General features: G+C 42.1%; 1 protein-coding gene across 4 annotated transcripts in view; it reads left to right on the top strand.

Annotated features, from left to right (window-relative positions):
- SYN3 (synapsin III) overlaps positions 1-24,567 on the top strand; it is a 244,090-nt gene that overhangs the window by 163,086 nt on the left and 56,437 nt on the right. The window lies entirely within an intron of this gene.

Here is a 24,567-nt window from a genome sequence, read left to right on the forward strand (position 1 = left end):
CTCAAGTTCAAAACAACAGCCTGCGCCAAGAGAAGGATGGCTGGCGGCGCAGCAGAGCGGAGTTTGTCATGTGGCACAACTCTGTTTATCAGGACTGCAGACCTCAGATTTACAAGATTAAGTGAAATAGCTCAGTGAGCTCTGCTGCATCAGCACAGGGGAAAAGTACAAAATACTACAACATCGCTCCTTACGGATGTAGCAGAGCCGAGCTTGTTATTTTATCACTTAGTGCAGCTCTGTAGACAGTATTTCAAACTCCTTTTTTTTTGCAGAAACATACAAATGTAGCAGTGCTGAGTTTGTCATTTAGTGCAGCTCTGTAGACAGTATTGCAAACTCCTTTTTTGCAGGAACTTACAAATGTAGCAGGGCTGAGTATCATATAGTTACAGCTCTGTATACAGTGTTGCAAACTCCTTTCATTTTGTAACATACAAATGTGGCAGAGCTGAGTTTGTCATAAAGTTGCAGCTCTGTATATAGTGTTGCAAACTCCTTTTATTTTGGAGCATGCAAATGTAGCAGAGCTGAGTTTGTCAGTTAATACAGCACTAGACAGTATTGCAAATGCCTTTTTTGCAGGAACATACAATGTAGCAGAGCTGAGTTTGTCATTTAGTGCAGCTCTGTATACAGTATTGCAAACTCCTTTTTTTTGCAGGAACATATAAATGTAGCAGAGCCGAGTTTGTCATTTAGTACAGCTCTGAGACAGTGTTGCAAACTCCTTTTTTGCAGGAACATACAATGTAGAAGAGCTGAGTTTGTCATCTAGTACAGCTCTCTTTATTATATACGTAAACAAAAGTCAAAAGTTTGAACACAGCTGTTTATGGCGTGTTTTTTGTATCCTTGGTCTTATTGGAATATGCACATTTCAGATTCAGACTGGAGGCGGCAAAACCAGGTAGGAAAACATGGAAAGAAGGCGAAAAGAAACACGAAACCAGAATGTGTGTTCCATCGTTTATTCCTCAGAGTTCTCCCACTTTTACACTGATGGAAGAAGCTTTACATCACCCAAGTATCCTCTCCGCAGCTTCATCAGTGCGTCACCTGGAAAGGCTTCCAAGAAAGTGTTTGCTACCATTAGGAGTTGTTTTGGAAAGGCAGTGTCGGTGCGCAGTTCTATATGGTACTCAGCTGTTCTAAGCCAGAATACGGCAAGAACCACTCAGCTAAGGAAAGAGAAACGGCATAAGACGAGAAGATCAGGAAAGTTGCTAGAACCTTGAAGGCATCCACAAATGCAGTTATGAAAACCATCAATTGCTATGATGAAACTGGCCTCAGAAAAGAAAGACCAAGAATTCCCTTCTGCTGCAGAGGATAAGTTCATCAAAGTTACCAATCTGAGAAACTACAAACTGCCAGCACCTAAGATAACGCCCTCAGAATTGATGCACAGACATCAAGGTGATGACCTGGTGAAACAGAAGAGAAAACAAAGGATGTATAAAGCTGTCGCTGCAGAGGATAAGTTCATCAGAGTTACCAGCCTGAGAAACTACAAACTGACATCACCTAAGATAACAGCCTTCAGAATTGATGCACAGACAAAAAGATGGTGACCTGGTGAAACAGAAGTGAAAACCAAGGAGGTATAAAGCTGTCGCTGCAGAGGATACGTTCATCAGAGTTACCAGCCTGAGAAATTACAAACTGCCAGCACCTAAGGGTGCGTGTCCACATTCAGGATGGCCGGCGGAATCGCCGGAGCGGCGAAGCCGCTCGGCGCTAAGCCCCGCCCCCTTTCTGGGACACGATGATGCCGGATGTGTTAACTGTACACATCCGGGATCATCGCACCCTCGCATAGCGCCCTGTGATATTGCTTGCGGCGACGCAGGTAACACGGACATGCTGCGATCTGAAAAGACGCGCAGCATGTCCGGAGTCGCAGGGCCAACGCGTGTGTGTTTCCACGCATAGTGGACACGGGATTTCAAAAAATCCCCTCCACTATGCTGGAACATCTGGACGCTGCGTGTTTGACGCTGCAGCTCTGCGCAGCGTCAAACAAGCAGCTTTTACTGACCGTGGACACATACCCTAAGATTACAGCCCACAGATTTGATGCACAGACATCAAGGTGATTACCTCGTGAAACAGAAGGGAAAACCAAGGAGGTATGAAGCTGTTGCTGCAGAGGATAAGTTCATCAGAGTAACCAGCCTGAGAAACTACAAACTGCCAGCACCTAAGATTACAGCCCACAGATTTGATGCACAGACATCAAGGTGATTACCTGGTGAAACAGAAGGGAAAACCAAGGAGGTATGAAGCTGTTGCTGCAGAGGATAAGTTCATCAGAGTTACCAGCCTGAGAAACTACAAACTGCCAGCACCTAAGATTACAGCCCACAGAATTGATGCACAGACATCAAGGTGATGACCTGGTGAAACAGAAGGGAAAACCAAGGGGGTCTAAAGCTGTCCTGAGAGTAATGGGGGGGCGGCACCAGGATTAATCCAAGGTGTATCATGCATGCTGGGATGTGTCACGTGTTCCTTTACACCTTGTTTCCATATTTCAGACTTCGTGGTTCTGCCGCCTTCAGCCTGAAATTTACAATGTGCACATTCAAGCAAAAACAAGGAAAACCGTCGCATGAACAAGGGTGTCCAAACTTTTGTCCAATGCTGTATGATAGCACATGTATTATGTTTTTCTGCACAAAATTATATAGATGTAGCAGGGCTGAGTTTCTTTTTTAGTACAGCTATGTGGATGATGGCCCAATCGCTTGATTTTTTTTCTCTTTTCCATGAATGTATAGAACTGTAGTAGGGCTGAGTTTGTCTTATGGCACAACTATATAGGTGATAGAGGAGTCCTTACAGATGTAGCAGAGCTAAGTTTGTCACATGCCACAACTCTATATATATATATATATATATATATATATATATGTGTGTGTGTATATCATATTGTATAAGCAATTTTCAGTTTTATAGAAATGAAAAAAATGTACATAAATGTAGCAGAGTTGAATTTGCCATTTGGCACCAGGGTTTTTTCAAAAACGTATAAAGTCGTAACATCTCTGAGCTGAGTTTGTCATATGGTACAGGTATATACCTGATCAATCTGTCTTTTATGGAGGAATGTATGCAGATGTAGCAGAGCTGAGTCTGTTTTATGGAACTTACATTACATCATGCGGATGCATTTACCTGTTATATGAAGCAGAGCTGACCCGGCCGATACAGGAGAGCTGGGTTTGTCCTTTGGTTCATTTTACCATTAAAGTGTCAAAGTTTTTACATAAGGCCACAGGTAAACCCACTGATCATCCCAACATAGTCAGGTAGTTTAGTGCACCCATGAGTCAGATAAATAACATATTGGGCTCTGCTACATCTAAGAGAAGTCCTTCTATTACACAGAACCGGTGCCGGGCCTGGGACAACGCGTCTGCACTGCAAACATCCACTACTGCCTACCGAGGCTCGCACATGTAGCAGAGCTCATATAATCACCCGGCAAACTCCTCTCACATCACACTGTGTCAGCTCTGCTGCATCTGTTCGTGTTTCCTAAATTCCTTCCCTGCACATGGCTGAGTTATCAGCGCTACAGCACATTACGTTATTCACTGGCGGCGATCCAGGCGGTAAATCAGGACCATAAACCTGAAATATGATGTCACCGTGTATAAAAACACCTGCATGAAATCATCCAGAGAATGCTCAGCCGCAATCCGAATATCCTCCGGAGCTGCACTCACAATTCTGTGGCTTCATAGCAGAAATCTGCCATTTAGTATAATACAGGATGTAACTCAGGATCAGTAATGTAATGTATGTACACAGTGACTGCACCAGCAGAATAGTGAGTGCAGCTCTGGGGTATAATACAGGATGTAACTCAGGATCAGTAATGAAATGTATGTACACAGTGACTGCACCAGCAGAATAGTGAGTGCAGCTCTGGAGTATAATACAGGATGTAACTCAGGATCAGTAATGTAATGTATGTACACAGTGACTGCACCAGCAGAATAGTGAGTGCAGCTCTGGGGTATAATACAGGAGGTAACTCAGGATCAGTAATGTAATGTATGTACACAGTGACTGTACCAGCAGAATAGTGAGTGCAGCTCTGGAGTATAATACAGGATGTAACTCAGGATCAGTAATGTAATGTATGTACACAGTGACTGTACCAGCAGAATAGTGAGTGCAGCTCTGGAGTATAATACAGGATGTAACTCAGGATCAGTAATGTAATGTATGTACACAGTGACTGTACCAGCAGAATAGTGAGTGCAGCTCTGGGGTATAATACAGGATGTAACTCAGGATCAGTAATGTAATGTATGTACACAGTGACTGTACCAGCAGAATAGTGAGTGCAGCTCTGGGGTATAATACAGGATGTAACTCAGGATCAGTAATGTAATGTATGTACACAGTGACTGCACCAGCAGAATAGTGAGTGCAGCTCTGGAGTATAATACAGGATGTAACTCAGGATCAGTAATGTAATGTATGTACACAGTGACTGTACCAGCAGAATAGTGAGTGCAGCTCTGGGGTATAATACAGGATGTAACTCAGGATCAGTAATGTAATGTATGTACACAGTGACTGCACCAGCAGAATAGTGAGTGCAGCTCTGGAGTATAATACAGGATGTAACTCAGGATCAGTAATGTAATGTATGTACACAGTGACTGCACCAGCAGAACAGTGAGTGCAGCTCTGGGGTATAATACAGGATGTAACTCAGGATCAGTAATGTAATGTATGTACACAGTGACTGCACCAGCAGAATAGTGAGTGCAGCTCTGGAGTATAATACAGGATGTAACTCAGGATCAGTAATGTAATGTAGGTACACAGTGACTGCACCAGCAGAACAGTGAGTGCAGCTCTGGGGTATAATACAGGATGTAACTCAGGATCAGTAATGTAATGTATGTACACAGTGACTGCACCAGCAGAATAGTGAGTGCAGCTCTGGGGTATAATACAGGACGTAGCTCAGGATCAGTAATGTAATGTATGTACACAGTGACTGCACCAGCAGAATAGTGAGTGCAGCTCTGGGATATAATACAGGATGTAACTCAGGATCAGTAATGTAATGTATGTACACAGTGACTGCACCAGCAGAATAGTGAGTGCAGCTCTGGGGTATAATACAGGATGTAACTCAGGATCAGTAATGTAATGTATGTACACCGTGACTGCACCAGCAGAATAGTGAGTGCAGCTCTGGGGTATAATACAGGATGTAACTCAGGATCAGTAATGTATGTACACAGTGACTGCACCAGCAGAATAGTGAGTGCAGCTCTGGAGTATAATACAGGATGTAACTCCGGATCAGTAATGTAATGTTTGTACACAGTGACTGCACCAGCAAAATAGTGAGTGCAGCTCTGGGGTATAATACAGGATGTAACTCAGGATCAGTAATGTAATGTATGTACACAGTGACTGCACCAGCAGAATAGTGAGTGCAGCTCTGGGGTATAATATAGGATGTAACTCAGGATCAGTAATGAAATGTATGTACACAGTGACTGCACCAGCAGAATAGTGAGTGCAGCTCTGGGGTATAATACAGGAGGTAACTCAGGGTCAGTAATGTAATGTATGTACACAGTGACTGCACCAGCAGAATAGTGAGTGCAGCTCTGGGGTATAATACAGGACGTAGCTCAGGATCAGTAATGTAATGTATGTACACAGTGACTGCACCAGCAGAATAGTGAGTGCAGCTCTGGGGTATAATACAGGATGTAACTCAGGATCAGTAATGTATGTACACAGTGACTGCACCAGCAGAATAGTGAGTGCAGCTCTGGAGTATAATACAGGATGTAACTCAGGATCAGTAATGTAATGTATGTACACAGTGACTGCACCAGCAGAATAGTGAGTGCAGCTCTGGGGTATAATACAGGATGTAACTCAGGATCAGTAATGTAATGTATGTACACAGTGACTGCACCAGCAGAATAGTGATTGCAGCTCTGGGGTATAATACAGGATGTAACTCAGGATCAGTAATGTAATGTATGTACACAGTGACTGCACCAGCAGAATAGTGAGTGCAGCTCTGGAGTATATTACAGGATGTAACTTAGGATCAGTACTGTAATGTATGTACACAGTGACTGCACCAGCAGAATAGTGAGTGCAGCTCTGGGGTATAATATAGGATGAAACTCAGGATCAGTAATGTAATGTATGTACACAGTGACTGCACCAGCAGAATAGTGAGTGCAGCTCTGGAGTATATTACAGGATGTAACTTAGGATCAGTACTGTAATGTATGTACACAGTGACTGCACCAGCAGAATAGTGAGTGCAGCTCTGGGGTATAATATAGGATGAAACTCAGGATCAGTAATGTAATGTATGTACACAGTGACTGCACCAGCAGAATAGTGAGTGCAGCTCTGGAGTATATTACAGGATGTAACTTAGGATCAGTAATGTAATGTATGTACACAGTGACTGCACCAGCAGAATAGTGAGTGCAGCTCTGGGGTATAATATAGGTTGTACTGCTTTGATCATACTCTTGGAGAACTGCTACTTTGATGATTGGATTATGGTAAATCTCATGAGTGCCAATATTGATATATATAATTTTATATAATATTAGATCTGAGAATCGCTTATAGTACAATTCCTTAATGTAATAATATAATAACAGGACGTGAATCATTGGTTTTCTACCAATTTAGAAGAAGTCACATGACCACTAGTAAAACCAAAACTTTCCTCCGTCCCCATCCTTATCTGTTGGCTTCGGTGAAGAGGAAACCGAGCGATTTGACCCTCTTACATGCAGTCATGTGACTTCGAAAAAAGCATCTTGGATCCTGGGGGGGGGAGGGGGGGGCGACACTGCCCTTGAAAAGAATATTAATGAAGGTGATTCTGTAGTCATTTCCTTTTTCCGAGCACTTTTTTGTGTTTCGCTTTTTCTTTCCAGCTGCGATCACAGGATTTTGTGATAATTACACATTCCCTTTAAGTCAGAGGATAATTCTTTATCGACCGGAACAATACTGTACACTGGTCGACGATAAAAATCTGTGTATGGCCCTTTAAGAAAAAGTGCCCCAGTAGTGGCGGCCAGGTGTTGTGCTGTGTGATGCAGGGGGCAACATCTGCACCCGCCATAGTGAACCAAGAAATCCCACCGAGGGCGGGTGAGTGGCAAATGGTGTCCGGTCAAAATCAAATCAAATTAAAACTAAGGCCACCACTAGAGGGAGCTCACTGCATACTGTTCTCATAATGTATACATAGTGTGCTCCCTCTAGTGGCAGCTGCAGGTAGCACTGCTTTGTAGGTAAAATGATCCCGTGTCTCCGAATATCTCAGCTTCCATGACCCATGTGGGTGTAGCAGGAATTAGAAGACGTTAGTCCTAGGAGGTACAACCATAGCTAACATAGTTGCAGCATATAAAAAGCCGATAACAGATAACACTAGCTTTCATTCACTTGCATAATAGAGGGGAGTAAAATGGGTTTTGATATGGATGTGGACTCTCTAGTATATCCCCTTATCTCCAATATTCAGCACTTATCCAATTCAGACAAGCACTAATAGGTGCAGGACCATAAGATCTGAATCTGACCATCTGACCACTAGGGGGAGCACTGCACACTATTAATAGGAATACAATAATAATACAGTCTGATTGCCGTTAATGACCCTATTGACTTTACGTGAAATTTTCAGTTTGTTTTTTAAATGTGTGGCCCCTTGGGTTAATCTAGCCTGAAAAAAAAAGGAGGCATTCAATTATTTTTATTAGTCATATTTCTGGCTTATAAGATTTTTTAAATTATTAAATGTAAGATATCAGTTGTTTTAAAGGTGTTTTTTTTTTTCTAATCCATATCACAACATCCCCTAAATGACAAAAGAGACAGGCTCTGCCCCTCTGCGTTCCTCAAAATCTGCAAGGAAAAAAATGGCGGTACACCAGATTCATGAAAATAGCTCAGGTGGCTTCATGTATTTGGTACAACTTTCTTACGCTGCTTTGACTCCATCAGTTTTTATTGACAAAAATTGTTCACTGGACAATTTATAACTGATTCCCCTTTTTTGACACACTTAAAGGGATTTGTCACTTGCCATAAATTTGTATTTTTCTTTCCGTGGTGTAAATGCCGCTGTTCTCCTGAATCCGGCGATGTTTTTCTTTTGTTCCTGCACCTCTGCGTTCCTGAGATATAGCCCCCTCTTCCCTGTATTTAAATATGGTCTTTTTTAAAAGGGCGTGGTCATTGAGAACACGCCCACAGAGAAGAGGCGGGAACCATGCCCACTTGGCTGAGAAGTCTAGATTTATTGACAAGGAAGAAAGGGCCATATCTCAGGATTGGAGAGGCGTAGGAACAAAAGAAAAACATCGCCGGATTCAGGAGAACAGCGGCATTTACACCGGGTAATTGTATAAATATATTTATGGCAAGTGACAGGTCTTCTATAAAAGTGTAAAGACTGATATTAAATTTGGTTGATCAATAAGTGAGGATTTAGCTGGTATTCATTAGTGACCACCTGACTACCTACAGCGCCTGCTAAACTTCAGTCTAAGTGGTGCTGGTGGGCCCCTGGGACTGTAAGGGTTAAGAGGGCAATCCCATTACAACCTATGATTATAATAATGATTTCCCCGCTACTACTCATTCATTACTGTTGTTTGTGGCTCGGGGCACTGCGTCCTCTGGGTCGTAATGCAGAACAGACATGTCCAACCCCCACCCCACAAATTCCTTACATTTATTAATGGCTTCCCCCTGTTTTCTTGAAATAACAATTGGTGTAAATGGGAAATAATTCCCTAATGCAGGCGTGCTACAGTCCGAACCTTTTGTGTACGCAGGTAGTGGTTAAAACCTATGCCGGACTTTTATTTGTTATATTTTTCAGGGGGAACTTTATTAGTTGCCAACGGTTCCGAATTTGCCCAAACTGGTTTTCAAAAAACAATCCTGGTCAATTTTAGCACATTACGATCAGTTTCCATAAGCTCCTCCCAGTAGCGGGTGTCTGTGGGCGATGTTCCGGGTCAGAATTAATCCTAAGACTGCGTTACAGGAGTTCATTGAATAGTCAGTAGTACCATGAAATAACCCATATAAATGGAGCCACGGTGGTGCCCTCATAAACAACTGTACTGGGAATGTACCCACAAAAACGGAGCCACAAGAGAGCCCCCTCATAAACAGGAATGACAGAAAAGTGTCCACATAGTGCAAGAATAGTGTGTCCTGTATCCAACAGTGCAAGAACAATGCCCCACAAAATAGTACCAGAAACAACGGTGCCATAAAAGTGCTCACATTAATAATGCGAGAAGAGTGCCCCTGTAATCAATAGTGTCAGAAAAGTGCCCACGTTAATAATGCTAGAAGAGTGCCCCTGTAATCAGTGGTGTCAGAAAAGTGCCCACATTAATAATGCTAGAAGAGTGCCCCTGTAATCAGTAGTCAGCAAAGTGCCCACATTAATAACGCTAGAAGAGTGCCCCTGTAATCAGTAGTGTCAGAAAAGTGCCCATATTAATAATGCTAGAAGAGTGCCCCTGTAATCAGTAGTCAGCAAAGTGCCCACATTAATAATGCTAGAAGAGTGCCCCTGTAATCAGTAGTGTCAGAAAAGTGCCCACATTAATAATGCTAGAAGAGTGCCCCTGTAATCAGTAGTGTCAGAAAAGTGCCCACATTAATAATGCTAGAAGAGTGCCCCTGTAATCAGTAGTCAGCAAAGTGCCCACATTAATAACGCTAGAAGAGTGCCCCTGTAATCAGTAGTGTCAGAAAAGTGCCCATATTAATAACGCTAGAAGAGTGCCCCTGTAATCAGTAGTGTCAGAAAAGTGCCCATATTAATAACGCTAGAAGAGTGCCCCTGTAATCAGTAGTGTCAGAAAAGTGCCCATATTAATAACGCTAGAAGAGTGCCCCTGTAATCAGTAGTGTCAGAAAAGTGCCCATATTAATAACGCTAGAAGAGTGCCCCTATTATCAGTAGTGTCAGAAAAGTGCCCACATTAATAATGCTAGAAGAGTGCCCCTGTAATTAGTAGTCAGAAAAGTGCCCACATTAATAATGCTAGAAGAGTGCCCCTGTAATCAGTAGTGTCAGAGAAGTGCCCACATCAATAACGCTAGAAGAGTGCCCCTATTATCAGTAGTGTCAGAAAAGTGCCCACATTAATAATGCTAGAAGAGTGCCCCTGTAATTAGTAGTCAGAAAAGTGCCCATATTAATAATGCTAGAAGAGTGCCCCTGTAATCAGTAGTGTCAGAAAAGTGCTCACATTAATAATGCTAGAAGAGTGCCCCTGTAATCAGTAGTCAGAAAAGTGCCCACATTAATAATGCTAGAAGAATGCCCCTGTAATCAGTAGTGTCAGAAAAGTGCCCATATTAATAACGCTAGAAGAGTGCCCCTGTAATCAGTAGTGTCAGAAAAGTGCCAACATTAATAATGCTAGATGAGTGCCCCTGTAATCAGTAGTGTCAGAAAAGTGCCCACATTAATAATGCTAGAAGAGTGCCCCTGTAATCAGTAGTGTCAGAGAAGTGCCCACATCAATAACGCTAGAAGAGTGCCCCTATTATCAGTAGTGTCAGAAAAGTGCCCACATTAATAATGCTAGAAGAGTGCCCCTGTAATCAGTAGTCAGAAAAGTGCCCACATTAATAATGCTAGAAGAGTGCCCCTGTAATCAGTAGTCAGCAAAGTGCCCACATTAATAATGCTAGAAGAGTGCCCCTGTAATCAGTAGTGTCAGAAAAGTGCCCATATTATTAACGCTAGAAGAGTGCCCCTGTAATCCGTAGTGTCAGAAAAGTGCCCACATTAATAATGCTAGAAGAGTGCCCCTGTAATCAGTAGTGTCAGAGAAGTGCCCACATCAATAACGCTAGAAGAGTGCCCCTATTATCAGTAGTGTCAGAAAAGTGCCCACATTAATAATGCTAGAAGAGTGCCCCTGTAATCAGTAGTCAGAAAAGTGCCCACATTAATAATGCTAGAAGAGTGCCCCTGTAATCAGTAGTCAGCAAAGTGCCCACATTAATAATGCTAGAAGAGTGCCCCTGTAATCAGTAGTGTCAGAAAAGTGCCCATATTATTAACGCTAGAAGAGTGCCCCTGTAATCCGTAGTGTCAGAAAAGTGCCCATATTAATAATGCTAGAAGAGTGCCCCTGTAATCAGTAGTCAGAAAAGTGCCCACATTAATAATGCTAGAAGAGTGCCCCTGTAATCAGTAGTCAGAAAAGTGCCCACATTAATAATGCTAGAAGAATGCCCCTGTAATCAGTAGTGTCAGAAAAGTGCCAACATTAATAATGCTAGAAGAGTGCCCCTGTAATCAGTAGTGTCAGAAAAGTGCCAACATTAATAATGTTAGATGAGTGCCCCTGTAATCAGTAGTGTCAGAAAAGTGCCCACATTAATAATGCTAGAAGAGTGCCCCTGTAATCAGTAGTGTCAGAGAACTGCCCACATCAATAATGCTAGAAGAGTGCCCCTGTAATCAGTAGTGTCAGAAAAGTGCCCACATTAATAATGCTAGAAGAGTGCCCCTGTAATCAGTAGTGTCAGAAAAGTGCCAACATTAATAATGTTAGATGAGTGCCCCTGTAATCAGTAGTGTCAGAAAAGTGCTCACATTAATAATGCTAGAAGAGTGCCCCTGTAATCAGTAGTGTCAGAGAACTGCCCACATCAATAATGCTAGAAGAGTGCCCCTATTATCAGTAGTGTCAGAAAAGTGCCCACATTAATAATGCTAGAAAAGTGCCTCTGTAAATAGTAGTGCCAAGAAAGTGCCCACATTCATAGTGCTAGAAGAGTGCCCCTATAAATAGTAGTGCCAGAAAAGTGCTTGAAAAGTGCCCCCATAAACAGTGCTACAAAAATGCTCACATAAATTGAGCATTTTGTTACCAATCTGCCAGAGTAGACAAGAATAACTGCAGGTAAAACTACTGCTGCACAATGTACCATGATGCCGCGATCTGCCGTCCATACAAGGTCATGATGAGTAAACTATAGAAGAAATTTCCACAAATTTCCGTTTTCAGACCTATTTATAGATATTTGGAGGACGACCTCTGTCCCCTTTTGTGCAGCGTTCTCCTTTTAACCCTATGTCCTCCCACACAATGAGAATACGTCAGATATCTTGGCCCAGCGCGGGGGTCATCTCTCCCATCACATACTCCCCGGATAGCCTGACAAAATTATAATTAAGTTTTCTTCATTCTTTAGTTAAAAAAAGAGATAATATTTCCCTTCAAACATCGTGGCTTCTCGAAAAGTATGAGACCGATGGTGGGTAGGCCGTCATACAGCACTAATATGGAGTGAAGGCCTTGGTGTCTGTGACTAATGGTAGAGTTGAGGGGTGAGAACAGCTTGTCTGGTTGAGAAGGCGTCACATTTACTGGATTCTCCACCGAAAACCGCTAGCAGAAAAATCTTGACAGGGTGTAATGTGAGGGTTGTGTAGTATTATGGTGGGGTGTAATGTGAGGGTTGTGTAGTATTATGGTGGGGTGTAATGTGAGGGTTGTGTAGTGTTATGGTGGGGTGTAATGTGAGGGTTGTGTAGTATTATGGTGGGGTGTAATGTGAGGGTTGTGTAGTATTATGGTGTGGTGTAATGTGAGGGTTGTGTAGTATTATGGTGGGGTGTAATGTGAGGGTTGTGTAGTGTTATGGTGGGGTGTAATGTGAGGGTTGTGTAGTATTATGGTGGGGTGTAATGTGAGGGTTGTGTAGTATTATGGTGGGGTGTAATGTGAGGGTTGTGTAGTATTATGGTGGGGTGTAATGTGAGGGTTGTGTAGTATTATGGTGGGGTGTAATGTGAGGGTTGTGTAGTATTATGGTGGGGTGTAATGTGAGGGTTGTGTAGTATTATGGTGGGGTGTAATGTGAGGGTTGTGTAGTATTATGGTGGGGTGTAATGTGAGGGTTGTGTAGTATTATGGTGGGGTGTAATGTGAGGGTTGTGTAGTATTATGGTGGGGTGTAATGTGAGGGTTGTGTAGTATTATGGCGAGGTGTAATGTGAGGGTTGTGTAGTATTATAGTGGGGTGTAATGTGAGGGTTGTGTAGTATTATGGTGGGGTGTAATGTGAGGGTTGTGTAGTATTATGCTGGGCTGTAATGTGAGGGTTGTGTAGTATTATGGTGGGGTGTAATGTGAGGGTTGTGTAGTATTATGGTGGGGTATAATGTGAGGGTTGTGTAGTATTATGCTGGGCTGTAACATGAGGGTTGTGTAGTATTATGGTTGGGTGTAATGTGAGGATTGTGTAATATTATGTGAGGTGTAATGTGAGGGTTGTGTTGTATTATGGTGAGGTGTAATGTGAGGATTGTGTAGTATTATGGTGGGGTGTAAAGTGAGGGTTGTGTAATATTACGTGAGGTGTAATGTGAGGGTTGTGTAGTATTATGGCTGGCTGTTATGTGAGAGTTGTGTTGTACTATGGTGGCATGTAATGTGAGGGTTGTGTAGTATTATGGTTGGGTGTAATGTGAGGGTTGTGTAGTATTATGGTGGGGTGTAATGTGAGGGTTGTGTAGTATTACGATGGGGTGTAATGTGAGGATTGTGTAGTATTGTGGTGGGGTGTAATGTGAGGGTTGTGTAGTATTATGGTGGGCTGTAATGTGAGGGTTGTGTAGTGTTATGGTGGGGAGTAATGTGGGGATTGTGTAGTATTATGGTGGGGTGTAATGTGAGGGTTGTGTAGTATTATGGTGGGGAGTAATGTGAGGGTTGTGTAGTATTATGATGGGGTGTAATGTGAGGATTGTGTAGTATTATGGTGGGGTGTAATGTGAGGGTTGTGTAATAATATGTGAGGTGTAATGTGAGGGTTGTGTAGTATTATGGTGGGGGTAATGTGAGGATTGTGTAGTATTATGGTGGGGAGTAATGTGGGGGTTGTGTAGTATTATTGTGGGGTGTAATATGAGGGTTGTGTAGTATTATGGTTGGGTGTAATGTGAGAGTTGTGTTGTACTATGGTGGAGTGTAATGTGAGGGTTGTGTAGTATTATGGTTGGGTGTAATGTGAGAGTTGTGTTGTACTATGGTGGAGTGTAATGTGAGGGTTGTGTAGTATTATGGTGGGCTGTAATGTGAGGGTTGTGTAGTATTATGGTGGGGTGTAATGTGAGGGTTGTGTAGTATTATGGTGGGGTGTAATGTGAGGGTTGTGTAGTATTATGGTGGGGTGTAATGTGGGGGTTGTGCAGTGTTATTGCTAGGAATGTGCCCACATAAACAGAAATGCCAGAAACGATCCAAATGGCTGACGAGTGCCCCTGAGGAATAACAATTTGTAGAACAGTGCCCACATGAACAGTTCACATTTTGGCATAAAATAGATGAAATTCTAAGAGTGCGTAGCCGCCACTAGGGGGAGCTCCCCGCAGTGCCGCCAGTGGGAGCAGTATCAGTCCGTACACAATGAGCTCCCCCCAGTCACCGCTCCTACGGCCTTTATGGAAGACTTGCTGTTATATTTTTACCAATCTGCCAGAGTAGACAAGAATAATTTTTTCAAATGTAGCAGAGCTGAGTTTGCTTTATGGCTCCTTTTCCACAGGACTGCAGGTAAAACTGCTACTGCACAATGTACAATAATCCCGCGATCTGCCGTCCACACAAGGTCATGATGAGTCAACTATATAAGACATTTCCTGATATTTCCGTTTTTAGATATTTGGAGGACGACCTCTGTCCCCTTTTGTGCAGCGTTCTCCTTTTAACCCCGTGTCCTCCCACACAATGAGAATACGTCAGATATCTTGGCCCAGCGCGGGGGTCTCCCCATCACATACTCCCCGGATAGCCTGATGAAGTTATAATTAAGTTTTCTTCATTCTTTAGTTAAAAAAAGAAGATATTTCCCACCAAACCCCGTAACTTCCAGAAAAGCCTGAGAGCGATGGTGGGTAGGCTGAGATATATGACTAATATGGGGTGAAGGCCTCGGTGTCTGTGACTAATGGTCGAGTGGTGGGGTGAGAACAGCTTGTGTGTGAGAGACGGGGTCACATTTACGAGATTCTCCACCGAATACCGCTATCAGTAAAACCGCTATAGCGCACAACCGCGCTCCTACACTCGGCTTCCGGGACACTAATTCCAAGCTGAGAAACACTGCTGTAGAGACCAGGTAGTTAAAAAAAGCCAAGTATAGCAATGTTTGAAAAAGACCCGGACGGGGTCGAAACGTCTCTCGTTACTTAATTTTTTGCTAATCACACACAATATTTTTTCTTCATTGTGGTGTAAAATTTACGAAAATTAAATCAAATATTTTGCAAACTACTGAGAGTGCGGGTGATGTAACGTCAATACATTAGAGAAATCTGGACAGGGTGTAATGTGAGGGTTGTGTAGTATTATGGTGGGATGTAATGTGAGGGTTATGTAGTATTATGGTGAGGTGTAATGTGAGGGTTGTGTAGTATTATGGTGGGGTGTAATGTGAGGGTTGTGTAGTATTATGGTGAGGTGTAATGTGAGGGTTGTGTAGTATTATGGTGGGGTGTAATGTGAGGGTTGTGTAGTATTATGGTGGGGTGTAATGTGAGGGTTGTGTAGTATTATGTGAGGTGTAATGTGAGGGTTGTGTTGTATTATGGTGGGGTGTAATGTGAGGATTGTGTAGTATTATGGTGGGGTGTAATGTGAGGGTTGTGTAATATTATGTGAGGTGTAATGTGAGGGTTGTGTATTATTATGGTGGGGTGTAATGTGAGGGTTGTGTAGTATTATGGTGGGGTGTAATGTGAGGGTTGTGTAGTATTATGGTGGGGTGTAATGTGAGGGTTGTGTAGTATTATGGTGAGGTGTAATGTGAGGGTTGTGTAGTATTATGGTGGGGTGTAATGTGAGGGTTGTGTAATATTATGTGAGGTGTAATGTGAGGGTTGTGTATTATTATGGCTGGCTCTTATGTGAGAGTTGTGTTGTACTATCGTGGCGTGTAATGTGAGGGTTGTGTAGTATTATGGTGGGATGTAATGTGAGGGCTGTGTAGTATTATGGTGAGGTGTAATGTGAGGGTTGTGTAGTATTATGGTTGGGTGTAATGTGAGGGTTGTGTAGTATTATGGTGGGGTGTAATGTGAGGGTTGCGTAGTATTATGGTGGGGTGTAATATGAGGGTTGTGTAGTATTATGGTAGGGTGTAATGTGAGGGTTGTGTAGTATTATGGAGGGGTGTAATGTGAGGGTTGTGTAGTATTATGGTGAGGTGTAATGTGAGGGTTGTGTAGTATTATGGAGGGGTGTAATGTGAGGGTTGTGTAGTATTATGGTAGGGTGTAATGTGAGGGTTGTGTAGTATTATGGAGGGGTGTAATGTGAGGGTTGTGTAGTATTATGGTAGGGTGTAATGTGAGGGTTGTGTAGTATTATGGAGGGGTGTAATGTGAGGGTTGTGTAGTACTATGGTAGGGTGTAATGTGAGGGTTGTGTAGTATTATGGAGGGGTGTAATGTGAGGGTTGTGTAGTATTATGGTAGGGTGTAATGTGAGGGTTGTGTAGTATTATGGAGGGGTGTAATATGAGGGTTGTGTAGTATTATGGTAGGGTGTAATGTGAGGGTTGTGTAGTATTATGGAGGGGTGTAATGTGAGGGTTGTGTAGTATTATGGTAGGGTGTAATGTGAGGGTTGTGTAGTATTATGGAGGGGTGTAATGTGAGGGTTGTGTAGTATTATGGTGGGGTGTAATGTGGGGGTTGTGTAGTATTATGGTGGGGTGTAATGTGAGGGTTGTGTAGTATTATGGTGGGGTGTAATGTGAGGGTTGTGTAGTATTATGGTGAGGTGTAATGTGAGGGTTGTGTAGTATTATGGTGGGGTGTAATGTGAGGGTTGTGTAGTATTATGGTGGGGTGTAATGTGAGGGTTGTGTAGTATTATGGTGGGGTGTAATGTGAGGGTTGTGTAGTATTATGCTGGGCTGTAATGTGAGGGTTGTGTAGTATTATGGTGGGGTGTAATGTGAGGGTTGTGTAGTATTATGGTGGGCTGTAATGTGAGGGTTGTGTAGTATTATGGTTGGGTGTAATGTGAGGATTGTGTAATATTATGTGAGGTGTAATGTGAGGGTTGTGTTGTATTATGGTGGGGTGTAATGTGAGGATTGTGTAGTATTATGGTGGGGTGTAAAGTGAGGGTTGTGTAATATTACGTGAGGTGTAATGTGAGGGTTGTGTATTATTATGGCTGGCTGTTATGTGAGAGTTGTGTTGTACTATGGTGGCATGTAATGTGAGGGTTGTGTAGTATTATGGTTGGGTGTAATGTGAGGGTTGTGTAGTATTATGGTGGGGTGTAATGTGAGGGTTGTGTAGTATTACGATGGGGTGTAATGTGAGGATTGTGTAGTATTGTGGTGGGGTGTAATGTGAGGGTTGTGTAGTATTATGATGGGGTGTAATGTGAGGATTGTGTAGTATTATGGTGGGGTGTAATGTGAGGGTTGTGTAATAATATGTGAGATGTAATGTGAGGGTTGTGTAGTATTATGGTGGGGGTAATGTGAGGATTGTGTAGTATTATGGTGGGGAGTAATGTGGGGGTTGTGTAGTATTATTGTGGGGTGTAATGTGAGGGTTGTGTAGTATTATGGTGGGGTGTAATGTGAGGGTTGTGTAGTATTATGGTTGGGTGTAATGTGAGAGTTGTGTTGTACTATGGTGGAGTGTAATGTGAGGGTTGTGTAGTATTATGGTTGGGTGTAATGTGAGAGTTGTGTTGTACTATGGTGGAGTGTAATGTGAGGGTTGTGTAGTATTATGGTGGGGTGTAATGTGAGGGTTGTGTAGTATTATGGTGTGGGTGTAATGTGAGGGTTGTGTAGTATTATGGTGGGCTGTAATGTGAGGGTTGTGTAGTATTATGGTGGGGTGTAATGTGAGGGTTGTGTAGTATTATGGAGGGGTGTAATATGAGGGTTGTGTAGTATTATGGTAGGGTGTAATGTGAGGGTTGTGTAGTATTATGGAGGGGTGTAATGTGAGGGTTGTGTAGTATTATGGTAGGGTGTAATGTGAGGGTTGTGTAGTATTATGGAGGGGTGTAATGTGAGGGTTGTGTAGTATTATGGTGGGGTGTAATGTGGGGGTTGTGTAGTATTATGGTGGGGTGTAATGTGAGGGTTGTGTAGTATTATGGTGGGGTGTAATGTGAGGGTTGTGTAGTATTATGGTGAGGTGTAATGTGAGGGTTGTGTAGTATTATGGTGGGGTGTAATGTGAGGGTTGTGTAGTATTATGGTGGGGTGTAATGTGAGGGTTGTGTAGTATTATGGTGTGGTGTAATGTGAGGGTTGTGTAGTATTATGCTGGGCTGTAATGTGAGGGTTGTGTAGTATTATGGTGGGGTGTAATGTGAGGGTTGTGTAGTATTATGGTGGGCTGTAATGTGAGGGTTGTGTAGTATTATGGTTGGGTGTAATGTGAGGATTGTGTAATATTATGTGAGGTGTAATGTGAGGGTTGTGTTGTATTATGGTGGGGTGTAATGTGAGGATTGTGTAGTATTATGGTGGGGTGTAAAGTGAGGGTTGTGTAATATTACGTGAGGTGTAATGTGAGGGTTGTGTATTATTATGGCTGGCTGTTATGTGAGAGTTGTGTTGTACTATGGTGGCATGTAATGTGAGGGTTGTGTAGTATTATGGTTGGGTGTAATGTGAGGGTTGTGTAGTATTATGGTGGGGTGTAATGTGAGGGTTGTGTAGTATTACGATGGGGTGTAATGTGAGGATTGTGTAGTATTGTGGTGGGGTGTAATGTGAGGGTTGTGTAGTATTATGATGGGGTGTAATGTGAGGATTGTGTAGTATTATGGTGGGGTGTAATGTGAGGGTTGTGTAATAATATGTGAGGTGTAATGTGAGGGTTGTGTAGTATTATGGTGGGGGTAATGTGAGGATTGTGTAGTATTATGGTGGGGAGTAATGTGGGGGTTGTGTAGTATTATGGTGGGGTGTAATGTGAGGGTTGTGTAGTATTATGGTGGGGTGTAATGTGAGGGTTGTGTAGTATTATGTTTGGGTGTAATGTGAGAGTTGTGTTGTACTATGGTGGAGTGTAATGTGAGGGTTGTGTAGTATTATGGTTGGGTGTAATGTGAGAGTTGTGTTGTACTATGGTGGAGTGTAATGTGAGGGTTGTGTAGTATTATGGTGGGGTGTAATGTGAGGGTTGTGTAGTATTATGGTGTGGGTGTAATGTGAGGGTTGTGTAGTATTATGGTGGGCTGTAATGTGAGGGTTGTGTAGTATTATGGTGGGGTGTAATGTGAGGGTTGTGTAGTATTATGGTGAGGTGTAATGTGAGGGTTGTGTAGTATTATGGTGAGGTGTAATGTGAGGGTTGTGTAGTATTATGGTGGGGTGTAATGTGAGGGTTGTGTAGTATTATGGTGGGGTGTAATGTGAGGGTTGTGTAGTATTATGGTGGGGTGTAATGTGAGGGTTGTGTAGTAATATGGTTGGGGGTAATGATGGTTGTGTAGTAATATGGTGGGGTGTAATGTGAGGGTTGTGTAGTATTATGCTGGGCTGTAATGTGAGAGTTGTGTTGTACTATGGTGGGCTGTAATGTGAGGGTTGTGTAGTATTATGGTGGGGTGTAATGTGAGGGTTGTGTAGTATTATAGTGGGCTGTAATGTGAGGATTGTGTAGTATTATGCCGGGCTGTAATGTGAGTGTTGTGTAGTATTATGTTGGGGTGTAATGTGAGGGTTGTGTAGTATTATGGTGAGGTGTAATGTGAGGGTTGTGTAGTATTATGGTGAGGTGTAATGTGAGGGTTGTGTAGTATTATGGTGGGGTGTAATGTGAGGGTTGTGTAGTATTATGGTGGGCTGTAATGTGATGGTTGTGTAATATTATGTGAGGTGTAATGTGAGGGTTGTGTAGTATTATGGTTGGGTGTAATGTGAGAGTTGTGTTGTACTATGGTGGAGTGTAATGTGAGGGTTGTGTAGTATTATGGTGGGCTGTAATGTGAGGGTTGTGTAGTATTATGGTGGGGTGTAATGTGAGGGTTGTGTAGTATTATGGTGAGGTGTAATGTGAGGGTTGTTTAGTATTATGGTGGGCTGTAATGTGAGGGTTGTGTACTATTATGGTGGGGTGTAATATGAGGGTTGTGTAGTATTATGCTGGGCTGTAATGTGAGAGTTGTGTTGTACTATGGTGGGCTGTAATGTGAGGGTTGTGTAGTATTATGGTGGGGTGTAATGTGGGGGTTGTGTAGTATTAAGGTGGGGTGTAATGTGAGGGTTGTGTAGTATTATGATGGGGTGTAATGTGAGCGTTGTGTAGTATTATGGTGGGGTGTAATGTGAGGGTTGTGTAGTATTATGGTGGGCTGTAATGTGAGGGTTGTGTAGTATTATAGTGGGCTGTAATGTGAGGGTTGTGTAGTATTATGCCGGGCTGTAATGTGAGTGTTGTGTAGTATTATGCTGGGCTGTAATGTGAGTGTTGTGTAGTATTATGGTGGGGTGTAATGTGAGGGTTGTGTAGTATTATGGTGAGGTGTAATGTGAGGGTTGTGTAGTATTATGGTGAGGTGTAATGTGAGGGTTGTGTAGTATTATGGTGCGGTGTAATGTGAGGGTTGTGTAGTATTATGGTGAGGTGTAATGTGAGGGTTGTGTAGTATTATGGTGAGTTGTAATGTGAAGGTTGTGTAGTATTATGGTGGGGCGTAATGTGAGGGTTATGTAGTATTATGGTGATGTGTAATGTGAGGGTTGTGTAGTATTATGGTGGGGTGTAATGTGAGGGTTGTGTAGTATTATGGTGGGCTGTAATGTGAGGGTTGTGTAGTATTATGGTGGGCTGTAATGTGAGGGTTGTGTAGTATTATGGTGAGGTGTAATGTGAGGGTTATGTAGTATTATGGTGAGGTGTAATGTGAGGGTTGTGTAGTATTATGGTGGGGTGTAATGTGAGGGTTGTGTAGTATTATGGTGGACTGTAATGTGAGGGTTGTGTAGTATTATGATGGGCTGTAATGTGAGGGTTGTGTAGTATTATGGTGAGGTGTAATGTGAGGGTTGTGTAGTATTATGGTGAGGTGTAATGTGAGGGTTGTGTAGTATTATGGTGAGGTGTAATGTGAGGGTTGTGTAGTATTATGGCGAGGTGTAATGTGAGGGTTGTGTAGTATTATGGTGAGGTGTAATGTGAGGGTTGTGTAGTATTATGGTGAGGTGTAATGTGAGGGTTGTGTAGTATTATGGTGAGGTGTAATGTGAGGGTTGTGTAGTATTATGGTGGGGTGTAATGTGAGGGTTGTGTAGTATTATGGCGAGGTGTAATGTGAGGGTTGTGTAGTATTATGGTGAGGTGTAATGTGAGGGTTGTGTAGTATTATGGTGGGCTGTAATGTGAGGGTTGTGTAGTATTATGGTGAGGTGTAATGTGAGGGTTGTGTAGTATTATGGTGATGTGTAATGTGAGGGTTGTGTAGTATTATGGTGGGGTGTAATGTGAGGCTTGTGTAGTATTATGGTGGACTGTAATGTGAGGGTTGTGTAGTATTATGATGGGCTGTAATGTGAGGGTTGTGTAGTATTATGGTGAGGTGTAATGTGAGGGTTGTGTAGTATTATGGTGAGGTGTAATGTGAGGGTTGTGTAGTATTATGGTGAGGTGTAATGTGAGGGTTGTGTAGTATTATGGTGAGGTGTAATGTGAGGGTTGTGTAGTATTATGGTGAGGTGTAATGTGAGGGTTGTGTAGTATTATGGTGAGGTGTAATGTGAGGGTTGTGTAGTATTATGGTGGGCTGTAATGCGAGGGTTGTGTAGTATTATGGTGAGGTGTAATGTGAGGGTTGTGTAGTATTATGGTGAGGTGTAATGTGAGGGTTGTGTAGTATTATGGTTGGGGGTAATGAGGGTTGTATTGAGTATGAGGGTCGTTGCATGATCTCTGTGTAGCCGGACGCTGGACGTTCTTTGACCTTCATATCGAACCATTAATTTTCATCTTTCATCAGTCGTTCAGAGAAGGATTTTTTTGTTTTGAATCTCAGCAGAAAAAATTGTTCAAAATGTTTCATTTCCTGACGTTGGTCCGGTGCCGAGCAAATCCTCCAAGACTGATTACAATAACAGAAGTACCTTCTGAGTAACCAGCGAGGAATTCAGGAGGAATGACGGGAGGAGTTGTCCTATGCCCCTGGCACTCATATCGGGGGGATTCTGGATGTGTTTGGCATCACATCCACCTGCTGGTATTCCCCACATAACATACTATGATGTGGCCCCCTCACGGCTTCCTAGTAAGGGCCCCACAAATCACAACCTATCAGATGTGGCTGATGATCGAGTACAGAAGTTTACCAAATTAAACGCCAATGGCTGTTGTGTACCGTCCCTTTAAGACACCTCCCAGAAGGTCACAGCTTTCAAGTGATGTCATTATTAAAATATATATTGGTGTTTATGTTTCATTCTTATGAGAAAAAAATGCAATGAGTCAATTATGCTTGAGTTTGGGAGGTCCTGCCATGTAAGTTCACGACTTGTGCCAGCACATCCCAAATATCAGACTATTATTATTCAAATATTATGTAAGATGCATGGCGTCACCATGAAGAAACTTCTTAGGAGCACAAACCAAATGTTAAGGAACATTCCGCCGTAAAGGTCAAGAACATTAGAGAGTCATGAGCCTTCCATTAAGAACATCCCTTTCAAAAAAGTCAAGAACATTGCGCCAAGATGGAAAAACAAAAACATTTTACCATGAAAGTCAAAAGCCTTCCATCAATAACATCCTGCTGAGAAAATCAAGATCATTCCAACTAGTCAGTCAAGAACATTCCGCCAAGATGGATAAGAACATTTCACTAAGAAAGTCAAGAGCCTTCTACCAATAACATTTTGCCAAGAAAGTCACGATCGTTCTATCAAAATTGCTCCATCAAGAAAGTCAACAACATTCCACCAAGAAAGTCAAGGTTATTACATGAGGACAGTCAATAACATTCTTCTGAGAAAGTCAAGATCATTCCATCAAAACAGTCAAAATCATTCCATTAAGAAAGTCAAGAATTCAACCAAAATGGTTTAAAACATGTTACCAAGAAAGTTAAAATCATTCCATCAAAAAGTCATGAACCTTCAACCAGATGGTTAAGAACGTTTTACCAAGAGAGTTAAGACGCCTTCCATCAAGAACATTCTGCCAAGAAAGTCAAGATCATTTTATCAAGCTTGCTCCATCAAGAAAGTTTAAAACATTCCACCCAGAAAGTTGAGAACATTCCATCAAGACAGTTACAAACTTTTTACCAAGTAAGCCAAGAGCCTCCCATCAAGATTATCCTGCCAATTAAGACGACTTTATTCCATCAAAAACTCAAGAACATTCCACCAAGACAGTCAAGATTGTTCAGTCAAAAAAGTCAAGAACATTCCGCCAAGAAAGTCCAAATCTTTCCTTCAATACAGTCAAGAACATTCCGCCAAGAAATCAAGAAATTCACGAACATTCTGCCAAGATGGTTAAGAACATTTTATAGAGAAAGTCAAGAGTCTTCCATCAAAAATATTCTGCTAAGAATGTCAAGATAATTCCATCCAAACAGTCAGGATAGTTCCATCCAGACAGTCACGATCATTTCATCAATACAGTCCAGATCACTCCATCAAGAATGTCAAGAACATTCCACCAAGAAAGTTAAGATTGTTCCATCAAGTCATCAAAGAACAGTCCACTAAGAAAGTCAAGAACATTCCGACAAGAAAGTCAAGATATTTCCATCCAGACAGTCAAGATCATTTCATCAATACTGTCATCATCGTTCCACCAAGAAAGTCAAGATAATTTCATCAAGACAGTAAATAACATCCCACCAAGAAATTCAAGAGACTTGCACCAAAATGGTTAAGAACATTTCACCAAGAAAGTCAAGAGTCTTCCATCAAGAAAATTCCACCAAAAAAGTCAAGATAATTCCATCCAGACAGTCAATATCTTTCCGTCAATAAATTAAAAAACATTCCGCCAAGAAAGTCAAGAACATTCTGCCAAGAAAGTTAAGAGGGTTAAGACCATTTCATCAAGAAAGTCTCTTAAATCAAGAACATTCCACCAAGAACCATCATGACAGTCAAGAACATTCTGCTTAGAAAGTCAAGAACAACCCACCAAGGTGGTTAAGAATATTTCAACAAGAAAGTCAAGAGCATTCCATCTAGAACACTCCTCCCAAAAAGTTAAGGACATGCTGCCAAGACAGTCAAGAGCATTATGTAAAGAATGTGAAGAACATTCTATGAGGTGTCGGACATCACTGTTATTCAGAAGTACAGTGTGGCGGTATTAGTATTTTATGTATTATATTGAAAAATAATGAGCACAGTATGATAATATCATCTTGGCACTGTACGGTAGTATTAATTTTTGGGCATTGTGAGGTAGCATTCATGTTAGCGATCAAACTATATGAGCACATTGTTTCCGTCTTTGTATTTTATGTA

The sequence above is a fragment of the Ranitomeya variabilis genome, chromosome 5 (assembly GCF_051348905.1).
Source record: "Ranitomeya variabilis isolate aRanVar5 chromosome 5, aRanVar5.hap1, whole genome shotgun sequence".
NCBI lineage: Eukaryota > Metazoa > Chordata > Amphibia > Anura > Dendrobatidae > Ranitomeya > Ranitomeya variabilis.